The following is a 22,190-nucleotide window of genomic DNA, read 5'->3' as shown; positions in this document are numbered from 1 at the left end:
GAGCAAGGTTCCCAGCCAGGGCGGGGTCCTGAGGTGTGGTCCACAGCCGGGACTGTGATTCGGGGGGCCCTTGCCCTGTTCCAGCCCCGGCAGCACCGCTATCCTTGTGCTCAATGGAGACTCACTGGCTCCAGGCTCTAAAACCTCAGTGAGGTCTGTAGACAGGGAGGAGCCCCACTCGTGGGTAGAGAGACTGCCAGGTCCATTTGCCTGTTACGAACCACGTGGCCTCGGACCTGCCTTTCCTCCTCTCTGAGCCATAGTCTTTTGTCTGAAAAATGGATAATGATGGTTACCACATCAGGGGCCATCACGAAGACAAATGGAGGTGAAACGGAAGGGGCTCAGCACGGAACCTGGACACAGAAGTGCTAAGTGTGTGTTACCAGCTGTGGTGGCTGTCAAGGCCCAACCACATGGCAGCCGCTGGCTGAGTGGCGGGCAGGAAGTGGGGGGCAGGAGCCTGCAAGACGGGCCTTCCTGAAGCTTCTGATCCGGTGAGATAAGTATGCACCCAGCTCTAAGATGGAATGTCCCGGGAAAGTGGAGACTGCAAAGGCTTTGTGGCCCAGGAATGTGAGATGCACCTCTGGGCGCTAGAATTTCACCAGAGCTCAGGGAGGAGGTCAGCTCAGATATAGGGACGACGGGAGAGATGGGAGTGAGAAAACGGCTTGGTGTCCGGAAGTGGAGCCTGGAGAGGTGGGCATGGGGACAGAGGAGGGCCTTGGGAGCCATGGGCCCATGTGTCCAGGAGGTGGAGGCAGCGAATGGGGCCAGGATCGGCCCCACACATGGTACCACCAGCCCTGCCAAGCCTGCACCTGCTCCTCGGGCCACCTGAGTGCCGCTCCCACCTGGCACCCCTTGGTCTGAGTCCTGCTTCCTGCCCTCCTGGGAAGAGTGAGGCTACTCACATAAAGTCCCTCAGCTGTCTTTTCCTGTCCTGGCTGCCTCCTGGCCTTGCCCAGGGTTAGCCGTTGACCTGAACTGCCCGGTCCCTCCTCCCCAGACTCCTGGGGCCTTGCCCTGGCACCAACAGCCACCTCCATCTTCATCATTCACTCGTGCATTCACCCAGCAGTGCTTTTTGGGCATCCACTCAGTAATATCAAGGCGCTGAGATGTGGCTGTGGTTAAGACCCCAGGCCCTGTCTGTGAGGACCTCACAGTTGCCATTTCCCCAGAGCACAGCCCCAGCCAGGCACACTGTGGGGTCCAAAAAGAGAAACTGACACATCGCGTTCATCCATTTCGAGTTGCTGTGAAGGAATAGCCGAGGCTGGGGGTTTATTTGGCTCACGGTTCTGCAGGCTGTGCAAGTGGCGCCAGCATCTGCTCGGCTTCTGGGGAGGCCCCAGGAAGCTTTCCCTCATGGTGGAAGGTGAAGGGGGAGCTGGCCCGTCACATGGCGAGAGAGGGAACTCCCAGACTTTTTTTTAATTTTGAGGTGGAGTCTCGCTCTGTCACCCAGGCTGGAGTGCAGTGGCACAATCCTCGGCTCACTGCAACCTCAGCTGGGATAACAGGCACACACCACCACGCCCAGCTAATTTTTTTGTGTTTTTACTAGAGACGGGGTTTCACCATGTTGGTCGGGCTGGACCCAAACTCCTGACCTTGTGATCCACCCGCCTCGGCCTCCCAAAGTGCTGGGATTACAGGCGTGATCCATCGCACCCAGCCCTCCCAGACTCTTTATAGCAATCAGATCTCCCACACCTGATGACCATGGGGAGGGCACCAAGCCTTCCATGAGGGATCCGCCCCCATGACCCAAGCCCTGCCCCCGCAGGCCTTACCTCCAACATCAGGGATCACATTTCAGCATGAGATTTGGAGGGGACAGTGTCCAAACCATATCACACATGACCTGTCTGTGCATGCCTCAGTTTCTACAGCTACAGAAGCAGTAGAAGCTCCTTCTCTGTTCCTTGTTGAGAGGGCAGTGGGGGAGAAATGACTCAGGGATGGGAGACTGGTCCTCTGAGGGGCCCTGGTGTTTGTGGAGTGGGAGTGAGGGAAGGCCCCTACTTCGTGTGTGCCGTGCTGGACTGGCTCCTCACAGCTCACCGTGGGGCTCCCGGAGGACTGCTGGGGAAGAAAGAGCTAATTAACTTGGAGACCCGACTGCTGAAGTTATCATTAAACTTGAGCAACCCAGGGGCCCCTCTCCCTCTGGGGAGCATGTCACCTAGCACAGTGAGGCTTAATTGGATTTTTTCTTGTCTATCAAGGCTCCTGGCTGGTGTGGTTGGGGTTTGGGATATGGGGAGGGAGAGGGCTTGGGCCTCTTCCAGATTTGGAGTGGGTCCACCAGAGATGGCCCAGGAAACCGCGGGGGCCACCCCAAGCAGAGATGGCCCAGGAAACCACGGGGGCCACCCCCAGCAGCTGGGGGCTCCTGCGGTCATTTCCTCTTGGTCGTGTTGAGCAGCCCTAGCCCCTGGAGCCCTCTGCCGGGGTGGCGGGGGCCTGCCCGGCCAGGGTCCTCACTGCCGCTGCTATGCACAGCTGCGTCTTGCATCTGGGGGGTGGGGTGCTGAGTGGGGTGTCTTAGGAGGCAGGTTTTCCCTTCTTGTCCCTTCTACCCAGAGACCTTGGGGACGAGTTGAGTGAGACCTTTCCGGTTTCTGACTGGCTGTGTTTCTGTTGCCATCCCCCACTCCTTTTAAGTGGAGGTTTATGACTTCCTTCTTTATTTAAAAGGGTCATTTAGTGACTTAGCAGATTCCAGTCTGTGTCACCCAGGGCCCTTTTAAAAATCCATGGGGAGACTGGGCGCGGTGGCTCACGCCTGTAATCCCAGCACTTTGGGAGGCCGAGGCGGGCGGGTCACCTGAAGTCAGGAGTTCGAGACCAGCCTGGCCAACATGGAGAAACCCTACCTCTAGTAAAAATACAAAAAATTAGCCAGGTGTGGTTTCACATGACTGTAATACCAGTTACTCGGGAGGCTGAGGCAGGAGAATCGCTCGAATCCAGGAGGCGGAGGTTGCAGTGAGCCGAGATCATGCCACTGCACTCCAGCCTGGGCGACAGAGTGAGACTCTGTCTCAAAAAAATAAAAATAAATAAATACTAAAAATAAAAATCCGTGAGGAGACCTCTGTGTCCATTGGCTGGTGTGAGGAGAGGGTGAGGAGGTGCAGAGAAAGTACCAGGCTGAGGACCGCCCCGACCCTTGGACTACAGAATTGAAGGAGGGGGCACATGAAAGATGTTCCCAGACTTGGGCTGGAGGCTGGGGACATCCGAGGGCAAGGACAATGCTGTCCCCGCTCTTGCTTGCAGAGGAGTGCACAGGGCTCGCTGGCCTCGTGTTGCTTTTTAAGTGGTAGCTTTATGGAGAGAGAATTCGCATACTATGACCTTGACCTTTTTAAAGCCTACAGTTTGATGGTTTTGCTGTATTCACAAAGTGGTTGTATTAGGGTCATCCAGAGAAACAGAACCAATAGAAGGTGCGTACGTGTGCACAGATAAAGAGATTTATTCTTGTGAAGAGTTGACTCACCTCATTTTGGAAGTTGGCAAGTGCCAAGATTCGCAGAGTAAATCAGCAGGCTGGAGACTCGGGAGAGCCCGTGATGTGGCTCCGGTGTCCACCTGAAGGCCCAAGACCCGGGAGAGCCAATGGCGTCGTTCTGGTCCTGAGACCCAGGAAGAGCCCGTGTGTCAGTTTGAGTCTGAAGCAGGAAAAAACTGATGTTCCAGGTTGAAGGCAGTTAAGCAGGAAGAATTCTCTCTCACTCAGGCCTTGTGTCCTATTCAGACCTTCAGGTCTTTGTCACAAAATTACAAAGGCCCGATCAGAACAAAATCTGAGAAAAACAAAACCCTTTCCTTCTATCGGTTTTGGATTCATTGGCTAGGCCCTGGAAATTAGACTGCCAGAGAGATTAACAGGAAACAAGCGTAACAATTCAAGTAAGTTTTACTTGACACAGAGCCTTCGTAAGGAAATGAGGACGCAGAGAAACCGTTAGCCTGAGCGGTTTTTGTTTTGTTTTGAGACAAAGTCTCACTCTGTAGCCCGTCCAGGCTGGAGTGCAGTGGCCCGATCACAGCTCACTGCAGCCTTGACTTCCTGGGCTCAAGCTAGGACCCAGCTGCCTGCCCCAGGAGCTGTTCTGAACCCACTCTTAAGTCCCAGCTCAGACTCCCAAGTAGCAAGGACTACAGGCATGCGCCACCCTGCCTGGCTAATTTTTTATTTTTTGTAGAGACAGGGTCCCACTATGTTGTCCGGGCTGGTCTCAAACTCCTGGGCTCAAGCAATCCTCCTGCCTTGGCCTCCCAAAGTGCTGGGATTACAGGCGTGAGCCACCGTGCCCGGCCTAGGCCTGAGCAGTTTTCATTTGTTTTGCTTGTTTGTTTTATTTGTTTTTTGCTTGTTTTGAGCAGTTTTTCTTTTTGTTTGTTTGTTTATTTTGCTTTTCTGTTGCCCAGGCTGGAGTGTAGTGGCATGATCTCTGCTCACTGCCACCTCTGTCTCCTGGGTTCAAGCCATTCTCATGCCTCAGCCTCCTGAGTAGCTGCGACTACAGGCATGTGCCACCACACCCGGCTAATTTTTGTATTTTTAGTAGGGATGGGGTTTTACCATGTTGGCCAGGCTGTTCTTCAACTCCTGACCTCAAGTGATCCGGCCACCTCGGCCTTCCAAAGTGCTGGGATGACAGGCGTGAACCGCTGTGCCTGGCCTAGGCCTGAACGCTTTTATGCTGGGTTTGATGAAGAGTGGAAAGTCGTGGGAACCTGTGACAGAGCAACAAAAGATGAGCTGACCAGTGAGCCCGGCGGGGGGAGGTCTCGGCAAGGCCTGTGTACCGGGGCTCCTCTCAGATCCTCCATCTCTGGAGATGAGGCTGTTCGTTTCCCCTGGGTGTAGGGAGGGCACCTCTTACATGAGGGGCTTATGATCTACTTCAGAGAAGGGGCAGCCAGCGAGTCCTTCTTGGACCTGCCATTTCTTAAATTCCTACAGCTGAAAATATTCACTGTGCCGAGGCACTGTATCTTGGAGTGTGCCTTCCAAACCCTTCAACTGATCAGGTGAGGCCCACCCCCATCGGAGCACGCAATCTGCTTTCCCCGGGCTCCTGATTGCACCCTTTTCCCGTTTGCCCCGAGAACACTCACCAGCAGTGCTTGTGGCTGCAGCATTCACCCCGAGATAACTTTGCCGGGAAGTAGCTTGCTTTTATTATTATTTTCATATCACTCTAGTATATTAACTTCGGAAACAGAAGACATCATTCTGTTTATAGCATATTCCATTTTTAGTAGTGGTATTTCCATTAAAAAAAAAAAGGTAATTCTCAGCCAGGTGTGGTGGCTCATGCCTGTAATCCTAGCACTTGGGAAGGCTGAGGCAGGCTGATCACTTGAGGCCAGGAGTTGGACACCAGCCTGGCCAACATGGTGAAATCCCGTCTCTACTAAAAATATAAAAATTAGCCGGGCGTGGTGGCAGGTGCCTGTAATCCCAGCTGTTTGGGAGGCTGACGCAGGAGAATTGTTTGAACCCGGGAGGCAGAGGTTGCAGTGAGCCAAGATTGCGCCATTGCATTCCAGCCTGACGACAGAGCAAGATTCAGTCAAAAAAAAAAAATAGTAATTCTCGGTCGCTGAAAATGTCAAATCCTAGAGATCACAGCATTCCTACGAGTGATATTAACATTGTTCTTCATCAGTTGTTGGCTGAAGATTCATTTGATGAATCCGATTTTTCCAGAATAGATGACTCAGATGATCCTGTTGTTTTGCTTAGAAATAACTGCAGGAACAATTAAAAATTTTTTTCTTTTTAATTTTTTTGTTTTTTGAGATGGAATATTTCTCTGTTGCCCAGGCTGGAGGGCAGTGGCACGATCTCAGCTTACTGCAGCCTCTGCCTCCCGGGTTCAACTGATTCTCATCTCAGCCTCCCGAGTTTAGCTGGGATTACAAGGTGCCTGCCACCACACCTGGCTAATTTTTTGTATGTTTAGTAGAGACGGTGTTTCACCAGGTTAACGAGGCTGGTCTCAAACTCCTGACCTCAAGTGATCCACCCATGTCGGCTTCCCAAAGTGCAGGGATTACAGGCATGAGCTACCGCACCTGTCCGGTTTTTATATTTAATTTTCACATAGAACATCAGTCAGATTTGCTTCAGCCTCAAAGAGCATGTTTATGTAAAATTAAGTGAGTGCTGGGAGTGAGCTGAACTTTTTTTTTTTTTTTCTAAAAGGTAAAGAGTTAAATATTAAACTCATCCAAAAATACCCTCGCAGACACACTCAGAGTAATGTTTGACCAAATACCTAGGTGCCCCATAGCCCAGTCCAATTAACACAGAAAATTAACCATCACAGTTACACAGCCATTGCCATTAATCCCAGCACGTTTCATCATCCCCAAAAGAGACCCTGTCGCCATTAGCCATTCCCCGTTCCCAACTCCGGGCTCTCCGCCCCTAGCCACCGCTCATCTGCTTTTGTCTCTATGAATTTACCTGTTCTAGATAGTTTGTATAAATGGAATCCTACAATATGTGGCCTTGGTGTCTGGCTCCTTTCACTTAGTAGAATGTTTTCAAGGCTCGTCCACATTGTAGCAGGTGCTGGTGCTTCATTCTTTTTCATGGCTGAATAATATTCCATCGTGGATAGACCACACTGCGTATCTCTTCATCTGCTGATGGACATTTGGGTTGTTTCTACTTGGCTGTTGTGAAGAGTTCTGCAGTGAGTGCCGGTCTACAGGTTTTTGTGTGAACACGTTTTTCTTTTCTCTTGGGTAATTACAGGGTCACGTGGTTTAGCCAACCAGCCTTTAAGCCGTGTGTCTGCTGAGGGACCCAGGCCCGGTGGGGGTGCATTGCTGTGCTTGGCCAGCCAGGTGCTGCGAGTCCATGTCACAGCCATTTCTCTGTACTGTGCTCTGAGGTTGTTCTCACAGGCATCGGGCACTGTGAGCCCCAGGAGGCCAAGGCCCCCTTTGTTTCATCTTGAGTCCATGCCTCGCTCCATGAACTAGGATGAGTGGACATTGAATCAGCACAGGGACGGGTGTGGCTGGGGATGCACAATGGCCCCGGGGGCCTGCAGCTGGGTCCTGGCTGCTGACTTCCAGTTTCCTTTGCCTGTTGGAGCCCACAACAAGTCAGAAAGGGGAAATGCAAGGTTCGCATGTCTTTTCTGTGGTATATTGGCAGGCCTGGGTGGGTGAGCTGCTTGCAGCTAGTTGCAGCGTGAGAGAGGAAGTGGGAGGGGAGGGAGAGGGTGAGTTTGGTGTAACTCACCCCTGGTAGGGGGCTGGGCTGAGGCTGGGGGAAGTGACTTTTATTTTTCTGAGAGGATTCTTCCCTGGGACCAACTTCAAAGCTGGGTTGACAGGACCTTCCTGGGGGAGGATGGAAGTGCTGGGGGCCCCAGGTGAGGGTGGCCACAGGTCTCCCAGGGCTACCGTCTTGGGGAAGCAATGTGTTACCGTGTTTCTGGACTGTCACACACACACGAGTAAACTGTAACACAAATGTGTACCCGTTAAAGTGCCTACTTTAAACCACCACATGACCTGTAAAACAAAGACCCTGGCCCTGGCCCGCATCTGGGTACCCACTCCCAAGCCAGCCGGTGGGCAGTTTGTGCTGCAGTCTGTTACCATCCCTCAGGGACACAGCCGAGGAGCCCAGCTGGCTTGGAAGGCCCAGTGGATGCAACCTCTGGAAAATGGTCAGGCTCCGGCCAGGCCCCTTCCCCCTCCCAGCCTTGGGAGAAATTACCATATGAATGTAGCTTCTTCCCGGAGTTCGGGCTGGAAGGGGCCTGGGAGGGGACAGGCTCCCACCCTAGGAGCTTCCAGGTTCCGGCTGCCGCCCGTGTTGGCTGCGTGAGCGTGAGCAAGCCAGGGGTCAATACTAGGTGGAAGGAGGAAGCCGGCATTTCTTCCCGGAGATCACCGTTGGAGTCCCACAGTAGGTCAACCCCAGGCCCTGGGTCCTCGGGAGGAGGAGAAAGAAGAGAAGCAGGAAGTATGGAGGGTGGGCCGGGACCAGAAGGGACACAGGACTGGGGCAGTGTGGGAGACCCTGGGCGCTCTGTCATTTAACCAGCTAACATCACAGTGTTCATAAGAACACGCTATTACTGCGGTTTTATTACTTTGCTCTGATTTCAAAAGGTGCAACTGATTACTTTAGGGAACGGAGAATCTAAAGAAGGCCTCGCAGGAGAGGGTCAGTTTCGATCAGGTAAATGGGAGCCGTTTATAAACTGTAGAGTGCGGAGCACCGGTCAGCCCTGGGGTCAGTGTTCCTCCGATGCTCAGCTCGGCCTCTGTACCTTTTAGTGCTCGGCCGAGCTCTGTGGGGATCAGGGCTGGGTCTGGAACATTCGGGACTTCTACCAAGCCCCTGGCAGTGTCTCAGTTACTAAATCCAGTTTGCCAGTTACTAAATCCGCTTAGCCAGTTCCCGAATCACTCTTCCGTTGGGGCCGGCCATGTCGCGTCAGGTTTTTCATGCAGGACTGCAGATGGATAGATGCTGGGACCAAGTCATCCTTGGGCAGCGAGACGTCTGAGCCTCTGCTGGTGTCTGGGAAGATGCTAGCCCTCCGTGGCATGTCTGCCACGCAGTGCTTGGTGACCAGCAGTGCTTGGTGACTAAGGGACCCGCCTGCCTCAGTGTGGGGACTGGCCTGGCCAAGGTCTCCGTGTCTGGTTGGAGCGAGGCATAGGCTCAGGTGTTGTGGCTGGAGGCCCCCTGCCCACGGGCTCTGCTTGTCCTGTGTCCCTGGTCCTTACTGCGCCTTCTGTGTTCCTAGGAGAGCCCCCAGGGGTCCTGAGCCCAGCACTGGGGTTGGGGAATGGGCGGGGAAGTGGGTGGGGATTAGAGTCCCTGGCTGAAGAACAGCCAGGCCCCAAGTCTCCGCCCCACTCCCCTCCCCACCGGGCGCCTCATCCCACACTGACCATTTCCTGAACAAAATTTCCTGAATCGGCCTCCCACCCTGGCTGTCCCACGAAACTCATCCATCCTTCCGCCTTAATGCTTTATGGCTCCAGAAGGACGATGGAAGCCGGAAATCATGAGCCTCTCATTCACAGGCAGCCATACACCAAAGCCGCGGGAACGCCGTGGGAAAGGACTCTGGCCAGCATGGCTGGCACAGAGGGAGTGGTGTTACCGGGGTAGACGAGTGGTGTTACCGGGGTAGACGGGAGCCGTGGCTGCCCCCATGCTGGTCTGGGAGAGAGGAGGGGCTGGATGAAAGGGCAGCAGGCTGGCCATTCATTCATTCATTTATTCACTCATTCACAGCATCTTACTGGGTGCTTCGGACATGTAAGATTTTGTGGGCAGTGAATGCGACAGACCCCAGACAGCAATCTGAGGGCCACGTGTGTAAGAACTGAGGGACCCAGTGTAGATGAGCTATCCTGGGAAAACAAGAGGGAGTTCTAGGAACAGCATGGAGAAAGGATGGCCCCAGCAGGGAGGACCTCTGTGGGTAACCTCGTTGGAAGAGCTGAAAGGCAGCCAGGGAGACTGTGCGTGGATGGAAGCTGAAGAGTAGGTTAGGGGAGTGTGTTTTGTTAACAAAGACTTCAAGCATTTACTGACCAGGCACAACACTATGTGCTTCATAAATAAATATCTCATTTGATCCCCAGCATTCTTATGAGACAGATGTTATTATCCCATTTCACATGTAATAACATTGAGGTGTAGAGTGTTTAAGTTACTTGCTCAGGGTCACACCGCACGTCGGTGGTAGGACAGGATTCTGGAGCCACAGGAATGTGGTTTATCCCAGGTGCAATGGAAACCAGTCACGGCTTCATGGAGGGAAATGATCAGATTAATAAATTTTACACAGGCCTCCTGCCGCTTTGAGGAGGAGGGATTGGGGTAGGGACAGTTCATGGTGGTAGCTTAGATTGCAGGTGGCTGTGAGATGTGTTGGGTTAACATTGATGGAAGTTTGGGATGGATGAGTGGATTTGGAGTAATGGAAATGGAGGGCCCCTGGCCCCTAGAGATCTAGCTGCAATAGCTGTTGGCTGGAGAGGCCGTTCACTTTGATGGAGGATGGGGTGGGAGGCAGGTGGGATGGGAGCTCCAGAGTTCAGCCTGGGGCACGGTCATTTGGTTCAAGGTGTCTTCAGATGTCGGGGCTTGACAGTGGCAGTGGCTGCAGATAGCCAGGACCCAGCAGAGGGCCTGGCACAGTGGGGTCCAGGGACACGTCTTTGAGTCAGGCTGGCAGTCAAGTGTGAATCTGGACAAAGAAGGTGGCATTGTTGGCATTGAATGTCCAGGGGCTGGGTGAAGTCAGCTAGACTCCGCGGGTGAGGGTGGAGGAGGAGCCAGCAGAGGCTGAAAGAATTGCCAGAGACTGGAGGAAGGTCAGCAGAACCATGCACAGAAGCCTGAAGAAGATTTGGGGAAAAGAAGGGCTGGGTGGTCGTCATTCCCTGCAGTTCAGAGGCAAGGGTGACCCCTGTGTGTTTCATTCTTCAGAGGACTGGTGGCTCCGTCTGGTCAGAACCCCAAGTCCAGAGGTGCATCTGAGCTTCATGCCACAGTGCAGGCCCGCGGGGTCACAGTATGCCTGCTGCTTCCTGGTGTCTCATACCCTGAGCTCAGGGTTGCTTGGATGCCCTGTGCAGCATCCCCCAAGGCAGTGTTCAGAGAGGATGAAAGTGACGGTCTCGAGGTGTGACCAGGTAGTGGTCTATGCACACTGCTTTTTCCTGGGGAGAGTCTGGGATGAAAGGGTATGTGTGTGTTTCTGAGACTCCTTGGATAGGCAACATCCACCTATCCACCCATCTTTCCACCTACCTGTCTTTCTACCCACCCACCCATCCAACTACCCACTCATCCACTCACCCACCCATCCACTCATCCACCCATCTGTCTATCCACTCATCCACCTATCCACTCATTCACTCTTCCACCCATCCACTCATTCACCCATCTATCCATCCACTCATCCATCCATCCATCCATCCATCCACTCATCCACCTATCCACCCATCCACTCATCCATCTATCTACCCATCTACTCATCCACCCATCCACTCATTCACCCATCTATCCATCCACTCATCCACCCACCCATCCACTCATCATCCATTCACTCACCTACCCATCCACCCATCCACTCATCCACCCATCCACTCGTCTACTCATTCACTCATCCACTAATTCACTCTTCCACCCATCTACTCATCCATCCATCCATCCACTCATCCATCCACCTACTCATCCACCCAACCATCCAGTCATTCATCCATTTACTCATTCATCCGCCCACCCATCCATTCACCTGCCTCTTCATCCACCTACCCATCCATTCATCCATCTGTCCATCCACCCACCCACCCAGTCACCCATTCATACACCCATACACCCATCCATTCATCCAACCATCCCTCCCCATCCTTACTTCAGAAAGCATTTGAAGTTGCTGGGGTGTGCACTTGGAAAATGCGTCATAAGCTTTCATAAGGCCTCTCTTCGGCTTCCTCACTTCTTTGATTGGTCTTTCTTTCGGACATGCAGGATTCTGAGCAGCTCTTCTGGGAGGTGGGTGCAGGCCAGGTAGGCTGCCTGCAAAGCTAGGACCGAGGGAGCCACATCCAAGGCCTTGTGGGTTCCCAAGGCAATGGCACTGTGGGCCCACTGCTTCCAGACCTCCTCAACTCCCAGGCTCCTGAGCAGGAGGACTCCTGGGGCAGGGCCTGGAGATGGGGAGAGAAAACAACTCCAATCTCCCAACTCTCGTCAGCCCAGGTGGGTGCTACATGGATTGGGGGCACCTGGAGCAGCTGGCCCCTTCACCGCTTTCCTGCACCTTCCCAGCCCCTCTGGCTATAATCAGACAGTTGTGTGCGATGTCTTTCTCCCTCCTGAAGGAGTCATTTAGTCAGGCTCCTACTCATGGCCCAGGAATGTGTCCCTCCCTGCCTGTCCCCCACCCCCAAGCAGGCCCTGCCTCCAGCCAGCCCCCTGCTCTCTCTGAAGGGCCTGGGCATGGGGCAGCCTCTGCAGCATCCTCAGGGCCTGATCTGCACAGCAGAAGGGAATTAGGGGAAAGCTTTTTTTTTCTACCCAGTTCCTGGCAGGGAGCCACCCTGTTGCACCCCAGAGACCCTTGTCTACGTTTTGTTATTTCAGATGATTTCATAAGTTGGGGGAGGTGGAACCCCAGACCCCCCAGCCCCTGTTGTTGCCTCACTGCCAAGCTCTGCTGTGTATCTGCTGACAGGCCTGCTGATAGCAGAAGGGGCTGGAGAGAGGGAGGCTCTGGGCCCTGCCCTCCCCCACCCCTGCTTAGGGGACATCCCTGATAAGAGGAAATTCCAGCCTGTGACAGATGGCCAGTGTCCACCCACCCACGGGGGAACTTTTCTTTCTCTTTTTAAGTTTGCAGATTTGCCAAGAACTAATGGAATCTCTGTGGTTGGCTGGCCACTGTGGACATGACCAGAGGGCTGGCACAGGCTGGATCTTGGGGTTGCTTTGGGGTAGGGGCCGCTCCTGCTGGAAGGTTCCCTGGGATGGGGGAGGCATCAGGGCCATTCCCTGATCCTCCCTCTGCAGTGAATCCACTTCAGGGGCTGGGGCAAGGCAAGAGGGCAGCGGAAAACAGAATATAAAATAGCACCCCCCACACACCGCACCAGAAGTCAGAGGATTCATTTTTGGCCTGCCTTCCCTGCAGCCTGAGTTCTGAGAGTGGCTCTTTAGGAAGTGAATGGCGATGGTTTGCAGGTCAGAGCTTGCTCTGGCCCAAGATTGATGTCTCAATAGGCCATGGAGCCTGGGTGAAAAAACTCAGGCTAGGGAGGTGGCGGGTTGCAAATGAAAGAACAGAGGAGGGCCTCTTCCAGAAAGGGGCGGGTGGTGTGGGGAGCCCTTGGACCTTGTCCAAATTTGACTTTACCGACTGGGGCCAATTGAAACTGTGCTGGCAGAAAGGCAGAGCTGCTTGAGATTCCTTCCTCCACAATAGAGGAGAGGTTTGCTTGAAAAGGTTTGGCGAGGGAAAAGCTGGAGGAACCTTGGCCGGCATTAAAAGTGGGGACCCCTGCCCCCCCTGCCTTGGGGGCGCCTGGGGCCCCTGAATGAATGAAAGAGGAGGCTGGATAGAGACAGACTCACACCACCTGTCCTTTCCAGGTCCTGCAAAGGAGCACACAGGGTTCTTGTTGGATCTTCCACCTTGTTGCTCCCCAAGAAGGAGAGAGCACTGACAGGGGAACCATAAAGCTGTGGCTTTGTTTAAGCCCCATCGTGGAAACCGGAAAGAGCTCCAGCTCGAAGAAAAATGCAGCTCTTTGCCTTTGCAAATCCGTGTCTTTCTCTGGGAGGCCAGAGCCATTGTGCTCAATTTCTAAGCAGGATTTCAGAGTTTCTCAGGAGGGGAAGGCAGAGTCTCAGATTTCCGGCATCCCAGGTCCTAAGCAGACTTTGAGGAGACGCTTCTTGCCCCATACAAAGTGTGAAGTGTAATTGGATTTGGAGTTAGTTAACAAATTAGATGAGCTGTGTGCATTTTAAAAATTCAGTCCTTGATCCCCCACCCACACACTTTTGCACAATTTGGTCATTTATATTCAGTGTTTCCATCTTTAGAAGAGAACAGGAAGTCCCCAGTGACATTTATGGAGTGTTTGTAGTAGCTTGGGTAGGTTAATAGGAACACAATGCAGTGAAAAGCGGAGTTGAGATGGGAAAATATCCTGTTTTCACCCCAGGGATGACATTCCTCAACGTCTCTGTCCACCCCCTCTGGAGTCCACTGTCCGTGAACAGCAACTTGTTCTCACTTGGGGGCTCTTCCTGCTGGAGCTCAGGGATGGAGGCCAGCTGGCCTCAGTCTTCTCCTCTTACCTCTTTGTTTCTCAGACTAATCTTCTACCTTGAATAATTTTTTTTTTTTTTTTTTTTTTTTTGAGACGGAGTCTCGCTCTGTCGCCCAGGCTGGAGTGCAGTGGCCGGATCTCAGCTCACTGCAAGCTCCGCCTCCCAGGTTCACGCCATTCTCCTGCCTCAGCCTCCCGAGTAGCTGGGACTACAGGCGCCCGCCACCTCGCCCGGCTAGTTTTTTGTATTTTTAGTAGAGACGGCGTTTCACCATGTTAGCCAGGATGGTCTCGATCTCCTGACCTCGTGATCCGCCCGTCTCGGCCTCCCAAAGTGCTGGGATTACAGGCTTGAGCCACTGCGCCCGGCCTACCTTGAATAATTTTTTTAACCTGCCCTCCCTCTTCGCTAGCTGTAGAACCCAGAACTTTGTGTGTGTGGTCGAAAGTTTAGAGAGTGCTGAAGGTAATGCTGAGATAACCCTATTAAATTCTGTAAGTTCTCATCACACCAAGTTCTTTTTTTTATTCTCATTTTATTTCGTTTTATAGGGATGGGGTCTCGCTACATTGCCCAGGCTGGTCTTGAACTCCTGGGCTCAAACGATCCTCCCACCTCAGCCTCCCAGAGTGCCAAGTTATCGTTTTTAATTGGGATCCACTGGCCTAGGGGTTCTTTGATGAACCGTCCAAAATGCGTGCATGTCTGTCTGTCTGTCTTCAATGTATACTTTTCTAGGGAGAGTCTTTACTTTTCACCAGATTCTAAAAGAGGTTTGTGGCACACACATGTCCTGTACTACTGTACAGGACAATTCAGATTGTGAATTCCTTACATGTTAAAGGCTGCTTCAGATCTGCCCGGAAGTCTTTGCTAATAAACATTTAAATAAATGAACTTGAAATTCCCGTGTGCCACCGCTGTTTTCATTCTGACTGTTCTCAAGCCTATAGTGTCATCTGTTTGTTACTGTGAAGTAGATACTCAATAAATACTTGTCAAATGAATCAGTGTTGTGGTCTTGGTCCACTGGAACCCCGGGATCATCATCTACCATTATTGTCTATAGTTTCTTTACCATCTTGTTCCGGAGCAGTTGTTTCTCTGAGGTCTGCCCACCTCTGCATGTGTGTCCAGTTTCCAGCCCTGTTGCCTTATCATTCTCTTTCCTTTACCTGCATTTCCTGAACTAGTAATAGTTAACAGTAGCTTCTCCCTCAACCCACTCACTCATACCTGAAGTGAGAAGTCATCGCTGAGGCCTCTGTGGATTTTGTCAGCCCAACCTGGGGCGGCCTTCTAGAGGTGGAGCTTTCAGATGAGGGATGGACATTTTGGTATCTGCTGGGTAGATTCACCTGGGAGCTTTGGCAGGGGCCCCGGGGCAGCTCTGTCTCTTCATTTTGGCTGTGGGACCCCTGGTGCACTAGGGTTTCTCAAGTAAGCATCTGTGTCCTGGGAGAGCCATAGGCCTGAGAGGGCCCCTGGAATCTGGGACCCCCCAGCCTGGCCCAGTAGCTGGTACCATCACCTTTCTTGCAAGGAAGTTATGGAAACTAAAACGCTCATGTGCTTTGATAGGCCTAGAGTGGCTCTGAGCCCTGGGAAGAGCCCTGGCAACTTTCCCTGACTGGCGGGTGGAATCTTCTCCTGGCAGTTCAGGGCTCTGCCTCCAACTCCCTGGGGGAGAGCAACTGAGGGAGGAGCTGGAGGCCAAGGCCTAGTGCTGAGCTGCCCACACCACAGTTGGCACCTTCTGGGTCCTGGCTGCAGGAACCCCATACTTCTCCAGCCTTTCCATGGTACCCAAAGACCTGGCCTCAGGAGGGGGTCAGCAGCCTGGGGCTCACCTACCTGGCTTCAAATCCTGGCTTTACCTCTTACTCACTTTGCGACCCTTATAATTGGCAAAAGTCCTCTTGGCCTCAGTTTCCTTATCTGTGAAATGGGACAGTATCAGTGACTACTTTATAGGAATGTGTGATGATCCATGAGTTATAATAATTCCTGAGCAGCATTTAGAGTAACACCTAGGGCTGGGTGCCATGGCTTATGTCTATAATCCCAGCACTTTGGGAGACCAAGGTGGGAGGATCGCTTGAGGCCAGGAGTTCGAAACCAGCCTGACCAACATTAGTGAGACCCACTCTCTAAAAAAAAATTAGAGTAATGCGTGGCACAGAGAGCCCCAGTAAACCTCGACAGCTCTGATGAGCTTTGCTTCTTCATTTGTTCATATTCATTCACCAGACTTTTTGCCGGGGCTTTGCCGTGAGCCCTACGGTGCTCTGAAGAAAGCCGGGCCGGAGTGAGCGTGATTGATGGATGAGGTGTCTGGCTTCACAAACCCTACGTGGGGAGGTCGTGGTGAGAGGAAACCACAAACATCATTATTCAGTTACCATCGTGGGGAGACTGCCTGGACGCAGAGGGCAGGCTCTGTGTGGGAGCAGGGAGGGTAAGCCCTGGTTGCGAGGCAGGGCTTCCCCAGGATTCAGCAGGGATCTGAAGGACTTTGCAGGCACCCAGGGAGGTGGGAGAGGAAGAGGGAGCAGCCCTGGCTGGACCCTGTGCCCCTAGCATTGCCTGCATCAGGGACTCACTCACCTTTAAGAAGCCCCTTTGTAGGGGACAGGGAGCATCTGTTAATTGATAGGACCTGAAGTCCTCCATGAGCTCAAGGGTTCTGGGAAGGCCTGCAGGTGGCGGTAGGGCTGCCACAGGAGTAGTGGCCCCAGGGTCTGGATTCCAGGGAGCCTGTAGAGGGAGGGCAGCTTGAGGCTGCTCCTGTGTGTGTTGTTATGAGGCAAAGTAAGGAGAGTGCTGGGCCCATGCTGGGCCGGGGTGGATGGAGGCAAGGAAGTGTTCCCCAGGGCAAGGGCACCAGCTGCAGTTGCCGGCAGCTTTCTCCTGGACACGGGCCTGGAAGGCTGACAGGGTGTGGTGAGTGCCACTGGCTCCACTGCTGTGGCCTGGTCAGTGGCTTCACAGGCCTCCGTGGGCAGGAGGAGGATGACTTTGCATTCGGCTTGGCCACCACTGGCAGTGACTGACGAGGTGTGTGGGGATGTGGCCATTTCAGTCTGTGCTCTGAGACCCAGGCGTGGGTTGGATTTGGGGAAGATGGGAATGGTGTTGACTTGACTTCAGAGCTTTGTCCTGGGCTGCAGGCCCGGCTGTGACATGGGTACCAGGTGGCTGTCCCCTGAAGCTGGGAATGGCATTGGGCCGTGGCTCAGGGTCCCTTGCCCCAGTGACACCATCTCTGCATTTGGCCAGCAAGGCTGATGGGACATGTGTGGACATTTCTGGGTTGTAGACCATGCAGCATGACACACAGGGAGGGGTGGGCAGAGAAGGGCGGCCCCTGGGTCTTGGTTTCCAAGTCGGGCTTTGCAAGCCTGCTGTGTCAAGCCTCTCCCTCGGCACCGGGCCAGGTGGGCCAGGGTCAGCCCTGGGACTGTGATGAATGTGAGTGCCTCTAAATTGTGCCACATCCAATAGCTGCCTCCTCTCTGGGCAGTGTCTCCCAGCCAGATATCCTACAGCCCCCATCCCAGCCACAGACAGTGATCCGATTCCCTCATCCTTGGCAGGCCCCTGCGCTTGTCACCAAGCGCAGACATTGGCAGAGGGTGCTGGCTCAAGGCTGAGTGGATTACAGCCCTTTCATCCCTGCCTTAGACCCACCCGCAGCTCTGGAGAAAAGATGGCCCAGTGGACGCCGGCAGGGAGGAGGGAGCTGGTCCCCAAGATGGGCAGATGTAGGGGCAGTCCCCACCACAGGACCAGTGACCCACTGCCACCAGTGCCAGTGAATGGCACAGGGGCCCTGGCACAAGGCCTGGGTTCAGAATGGGAACCTGCAGAGAAACCGTCAAGGTCTCCTGCCACCTCACACCTCCGGCTGGCTGCCACCCCGGAAATGTCCTTGCTGCAAGAAGATGAGGGGCTTGTCTGATGGGGGGCTTGTCTGGGGCACAGTCTGGCAACACCAACTTGAGGAACTCAGGCCTAAGTGTTGGCATCTGGGCCTCGACTGTCCTCTGAGCTGTAAAGCTGGCTCCTGGGCACTTGTGGAAAACATTGGACTCTTTATTTTATTTTACTTTACGTTCTGGGATACACGTGCAGAACGCGCAGGTCTGTTACATAGGAATACATGTGCCATGGCGGTTTGTTGCACCCACTGGACTCTTCAATCCAGCTCCACTAGAAATGACTGCCTTCTTTCCCTCCTTCCCTCCCTCCCTCCTCCCCTCCCTTTTTTCCTTCCTTCCCTCCTTCCTTTCCCCTCCCTCCCTCCCTTCTTTCCTTTCCTCTCCCTTCCTCGTGGGGATATAATTTCCATATTACACCATCCGCCTATTCAGAAAGCACAGTTGAGTGGCATTTTTTCACAGCCTTCTATAAGCATCACCTCTTAATTCCAGAACGTTTTCCTCACCCCAAAAGGAAACGCCATCCTCGGTACACAGTCACTCCCCTTCCCCCAGCCCCTGGAAATCACCAGTCTGCTCTTTGTCCCTATAGATGTAGTTACTCTGAACGTTTCCTATAACTAGAACCATAAAAGATGTGACCTTTTGTGCTTGGTTTCTTGCAGTTGGAATGTTTTCAGAGTTCATCTCTGTTGGAGCATGCTCGTGCCTTTTTATGGCTGAGTCATAGTCCACTGTGCGGACTCACCACGGTGGGTTCCTCCATGCATCTGTTGGCGGATGTGTTAGTTATTTCTGGAGCGGGTGTGTTGTGCTACCCAGGGGCTGCACTAGGAGCTGGGCTATCACTGAGCATGCCACAGCCTTGGGCACCCGGGAGCTCGCAGAGCAGGAGCTGGGAGGGAGGTCAGGAGGTGCTGGCCTGTTTCCCAGGGTGGAGAGACTTACAAAAGGTCATTTGAAACCAGAACCAGAACCAGAGCCCCAGGCCCCTGACTCTCTCAGCCGTGGAGCCAGGAGGGAAGCTCTGCATTTTGCTTTGACTGTGGGGTGACCTGTCAGTTACTGTCCAAATCAGAACCTTTCTGAGAGTCAACGTGGGTAGTGGTGATAATTAGTCTGGATACCCGAAAGAATGGAAAGCAGGGACCCAGATAGATCCTTGCACACCCGTGTTGGTAGCAGGGCGAGGCCTGGAAGTGCAGTGGGGATCCCAACGGGGCAGCTGCCGTCTTGCTGGAGCCCGCGGTCTATGGAGGGGACACAGGTGTTAACCACATATCACAAGCAGGCATGTGAAATTTCAGGGTAGCCAAATTCAGTGATGGTCTTGTGCTGGCCTGGCCACTTACAGTGGCATTTCAGGGAAAAAATCACTCTGTGGACCTCAGTTTCCCATTAGTAAAGAGTAGGTTGGACTGGAATTCTGTACCATCCAGTATAGTTGCCGTTTACGAAATGTGGCTATTTAAATTTAAATAAAAATTCCCTTCCTCAGTTGGACTAGCTCAGTGTCCAGTGCTCAGAAGTCACTTGTGAACGCGTTGTGGCAATTCCTCAAAAAACTAAAACAAGAACCACCATACCATCCCATAATTCCACTTCTGGGTATGGATTCAAGAGAATGCACAGCGTCTGAAAGAGCTAGAGGTATTTGTACACCCACATTCACAGCGGCTCTGTTCACAGTAGCCAATGGGTAGAAACAACCCGCATGCCTGCGGTCAAATGAATGGAGAGATCAAAAGTAGAACAGGCTGGGTGCGGTGGCCCACGCCTATAATCCCAGCACTTTGGAAGGCAGGTGGATCATCTGAGATCAGGAGTTCGAGACCAACCTGACCAACATGGAGAAACCCTGTCTCTACTAAAAATACAAAATTAGCCAGGCGTGGTGGCACGTGCCTGTAATCCCAGTTACTCCGGAGGCTGAGGCAGGAGAATCGCTTGAACCCGGGAGGCAGAGGTTTCGGTGAGCCGAGATTGCGCCATTGCACTCCAGCCTGGACAACAAGAGCAAAACTCCCGATCAAAAATAAATAAATAAATAAATAGGCCAGGTGCGGTGGCTCAAGCCTGTAATCCCAGCACTTTGGGAGGCCGAGACGGGCGGATCACGAGGTCAGGAGATTGAGACCATTCTGGCTAACACGGTGAAACGCCGTCTCTACTAAAAAATACAAAAAAACTAGCCGGGTGAGGTGGCGGGCGCCTGTAGTCCCAGCTCCTCGGGAAGCTGAGGCAGGAGAATGGCGTGAACCCAGGAGGCGGAGCTTGCAGTGAGCCAAGATCGCGCCACTGCACTCCAGCCTGGGCGACAGAGTGAGACTGCTTCTCAAAAAAAAAAAAAATTAAATACATAAATAAAAAAATAAAGGGTGGAACATAAAGGAATTTGACTCAGCCATAAAGAGGAAGTTGTGATACCTGTGACAGCATGAGTGAACCTTTAGGGTATTACACTAAGTGAAATAATTTGGTCACAAAAAGGCAACCCTGTAGGATCCACTTATACGAGGTCCCTAGAGTAGTCAGATTCAGAGAAACAGCAGAATGGAGCTTGCCAGAGGCTCGGGGGATGGGGCTGGGGAGTTGTTTAATGAGGACAGTTTGTTTTACAAGATGAAAAAGTTCTGGAGATTGGTTACACAACATTGTGAATGTACTTAACACCACTGGACTGCACACTTCAAAAAAGTGACCGTGGTAAATGTTATGGCAATTAAAAGGAAAAGTCACGTGGCCAGCGGCTACCACGCTGAGCGGCGCAGGCCTTGGACAGTGTCATGGTCACAGACAATGGAGTGGGTGGTCTTTACCATTCTTTCCAGCCGCCCGAGCACCATGGGGTCCTGGGGCCAGGCCCCTGTGGCTTTCTGTGGAAATCAAAGTTTTAGTTCACGAAAGTGTCTCCGGGTGTGGGGTCTCTGCTTCTCCCACTTGGGGGTCCTGAAGGCAGACCCCAGAGCTCACCTGGCCAGGTAGGAGAGCGAGGCGCGCTTTGGCATTGCTCTCTCTGTGCCTGCCTGCGGGCCAGCTGGGGCCTGCAGGGCCACCTGTCGAGGGAGGGGTCGCAGGAATGGCTCTCACAGGAATGACTCTCACCTGTGCAGAAGGCCAGCCACTGCCCTACGTCAATGGCAAAGATGGGGCTCGGCGGTGTTTTATGATTATTTCTCAAGCAGGGCCCCTGGCGGGCAGGATGTTTGGTTTGACTTTCTGCAGAGTGCTGGTGCCTGGGGAGGGGCCCAGCTGCAGTGGAGGCCGCCCCTCTCTCGCTCTGGGCTCCAGGGGCGTTGGGGGCGAGGAAGGAGAGTTCAGGGGGCAGCACCTCCCCCCAGGCCTTGCTGGGGAGGGTTGAGGGATGCTGGAGGGAGGTGGGGGTGGGTAGGGGCTGGTCCCAGTCCCGGGCAAAATGACTCTCAGACCCACAGGCAGATGGAAGCAATTTTCGGTCACGTGGGTCGGGGCTGAACTGCTGCCCCGCAAGGCAAGGCCCCATGTCTGGCTCCAGGAAGCGGCCCCGAAGCCACATGGTCCGGGGCCAGATGCAGGCCCTGTCTTTGTTTATTTAAAGGTTCTGAAAGCCCAGGGGAGAGTATTTCTGAAAGGGGAGCAGCAGCAGGAGCAAAGCCCCAAAGGCTTCCAGGCTGCATGGCCTGGGGGCAGGGGCACGTGGGGGCACAGAAAGAGGAGACCTGGCCTCCAGGTCTGCCTGGGGGTATTACTGTCAGCAGTGATGTGTGGACCCCCTTGGCGGTTCCCAACAAGGAATGACATTGTTCCTTTTTTCCCCGTTCCATAAGATAGGAATTCCTGCGCCCCGTGGAGGCTGAGAAGACAGGGAGGTGCTTGTGAGGATAAACCAGGCCCCAGTTTCTGGCTTCCAGAGTCTTTTCCTCTCTCACCTCTGATGCCTCAGGCCTGGGGAGTCTCCCTCCGACACCCTCTGACCGCTCCAGTGAAATAGGCTGAGGGGGGTGGCTGGAGGCGTCTGGGGACGGGGGTGCAGCCAGGTGGGGGTGCTCAGTGAGCATTTTTTGAGTTCGGTTCTTGCCCAGCAAGTGGAAGGGCAGTTGAACTGAAGTCTCCCCCGGCCCCTCCTGGCCTGGAAGCCTGCCTCCCGCCTTCTGGGCAGGGTGAGGAGTGGGCATGGGCCGCCTGCCCATCACCGGGGATGTGCCCCCTGCAGCCTCCCACGCTGTGGCCCTGGCTCCCACGCCGGCTCCACTCCCCTGTGGCTGTCCCTGGTGGGTGCCCACCCTTCCCAGGGAAAAGCCACTCCCCTCCCCGAGGGCTGGCAGGAGAGGCCCTGCCTGGGAGCACGCTGTGTGGTCCCTGTCTTAGCACAGGATGCCTGAGGCCAGATCCTCCTTGGG

At 53.7% G+C, this 22,190-nt stretch overlaps 1 protein-coding gene across 13 annotated transcripts in view; it reads left to right on the top strand.

The window, feature by feature from the left end:
* SEPTIN9 (septin 9) overlaps window positions 1–22,190 on the top strand; it is a 213,131-nt gene that overhangs the window by 171,169 nt on the left and 19,772 nt on the right. The window contains exon 1 of one of the 13 annotated variants that reach the window (XM_037992967.2): window positions 7,948–7,966. The exons of the other annotated variants lie outside the window; for them this stretch is intronic. The gene's annotated coding sequence lies outside the window, so the exon portion shown is untranslated. Of the gene's footprint in view, window positions 1–7,947; window positions 7,967–22,190 lie in introns of those variants that run through there. 13 annotated transcript variants of the gene reach the window in all.

Source organism: Chlorocebus sabaeus, chromosome 16, assembly GCF_047675955.1.
Source record: "Chlorocebus sabaeus isolate Y175 chromosome 16, mChlSab1.0.hap1, whole genome shotgun sequence".
Taxonomy (NCBI): Eukaryota; Metazoa; Chordata; class Mammalia; order Primates; family Cercopithecidae; genus Chlorocebus; species Chlorocebus sabaeus.
Note: the sequence above shows the minus strand (reverse complement) of the source record. Positions and strands in the feature narration are given on the sequence as shown.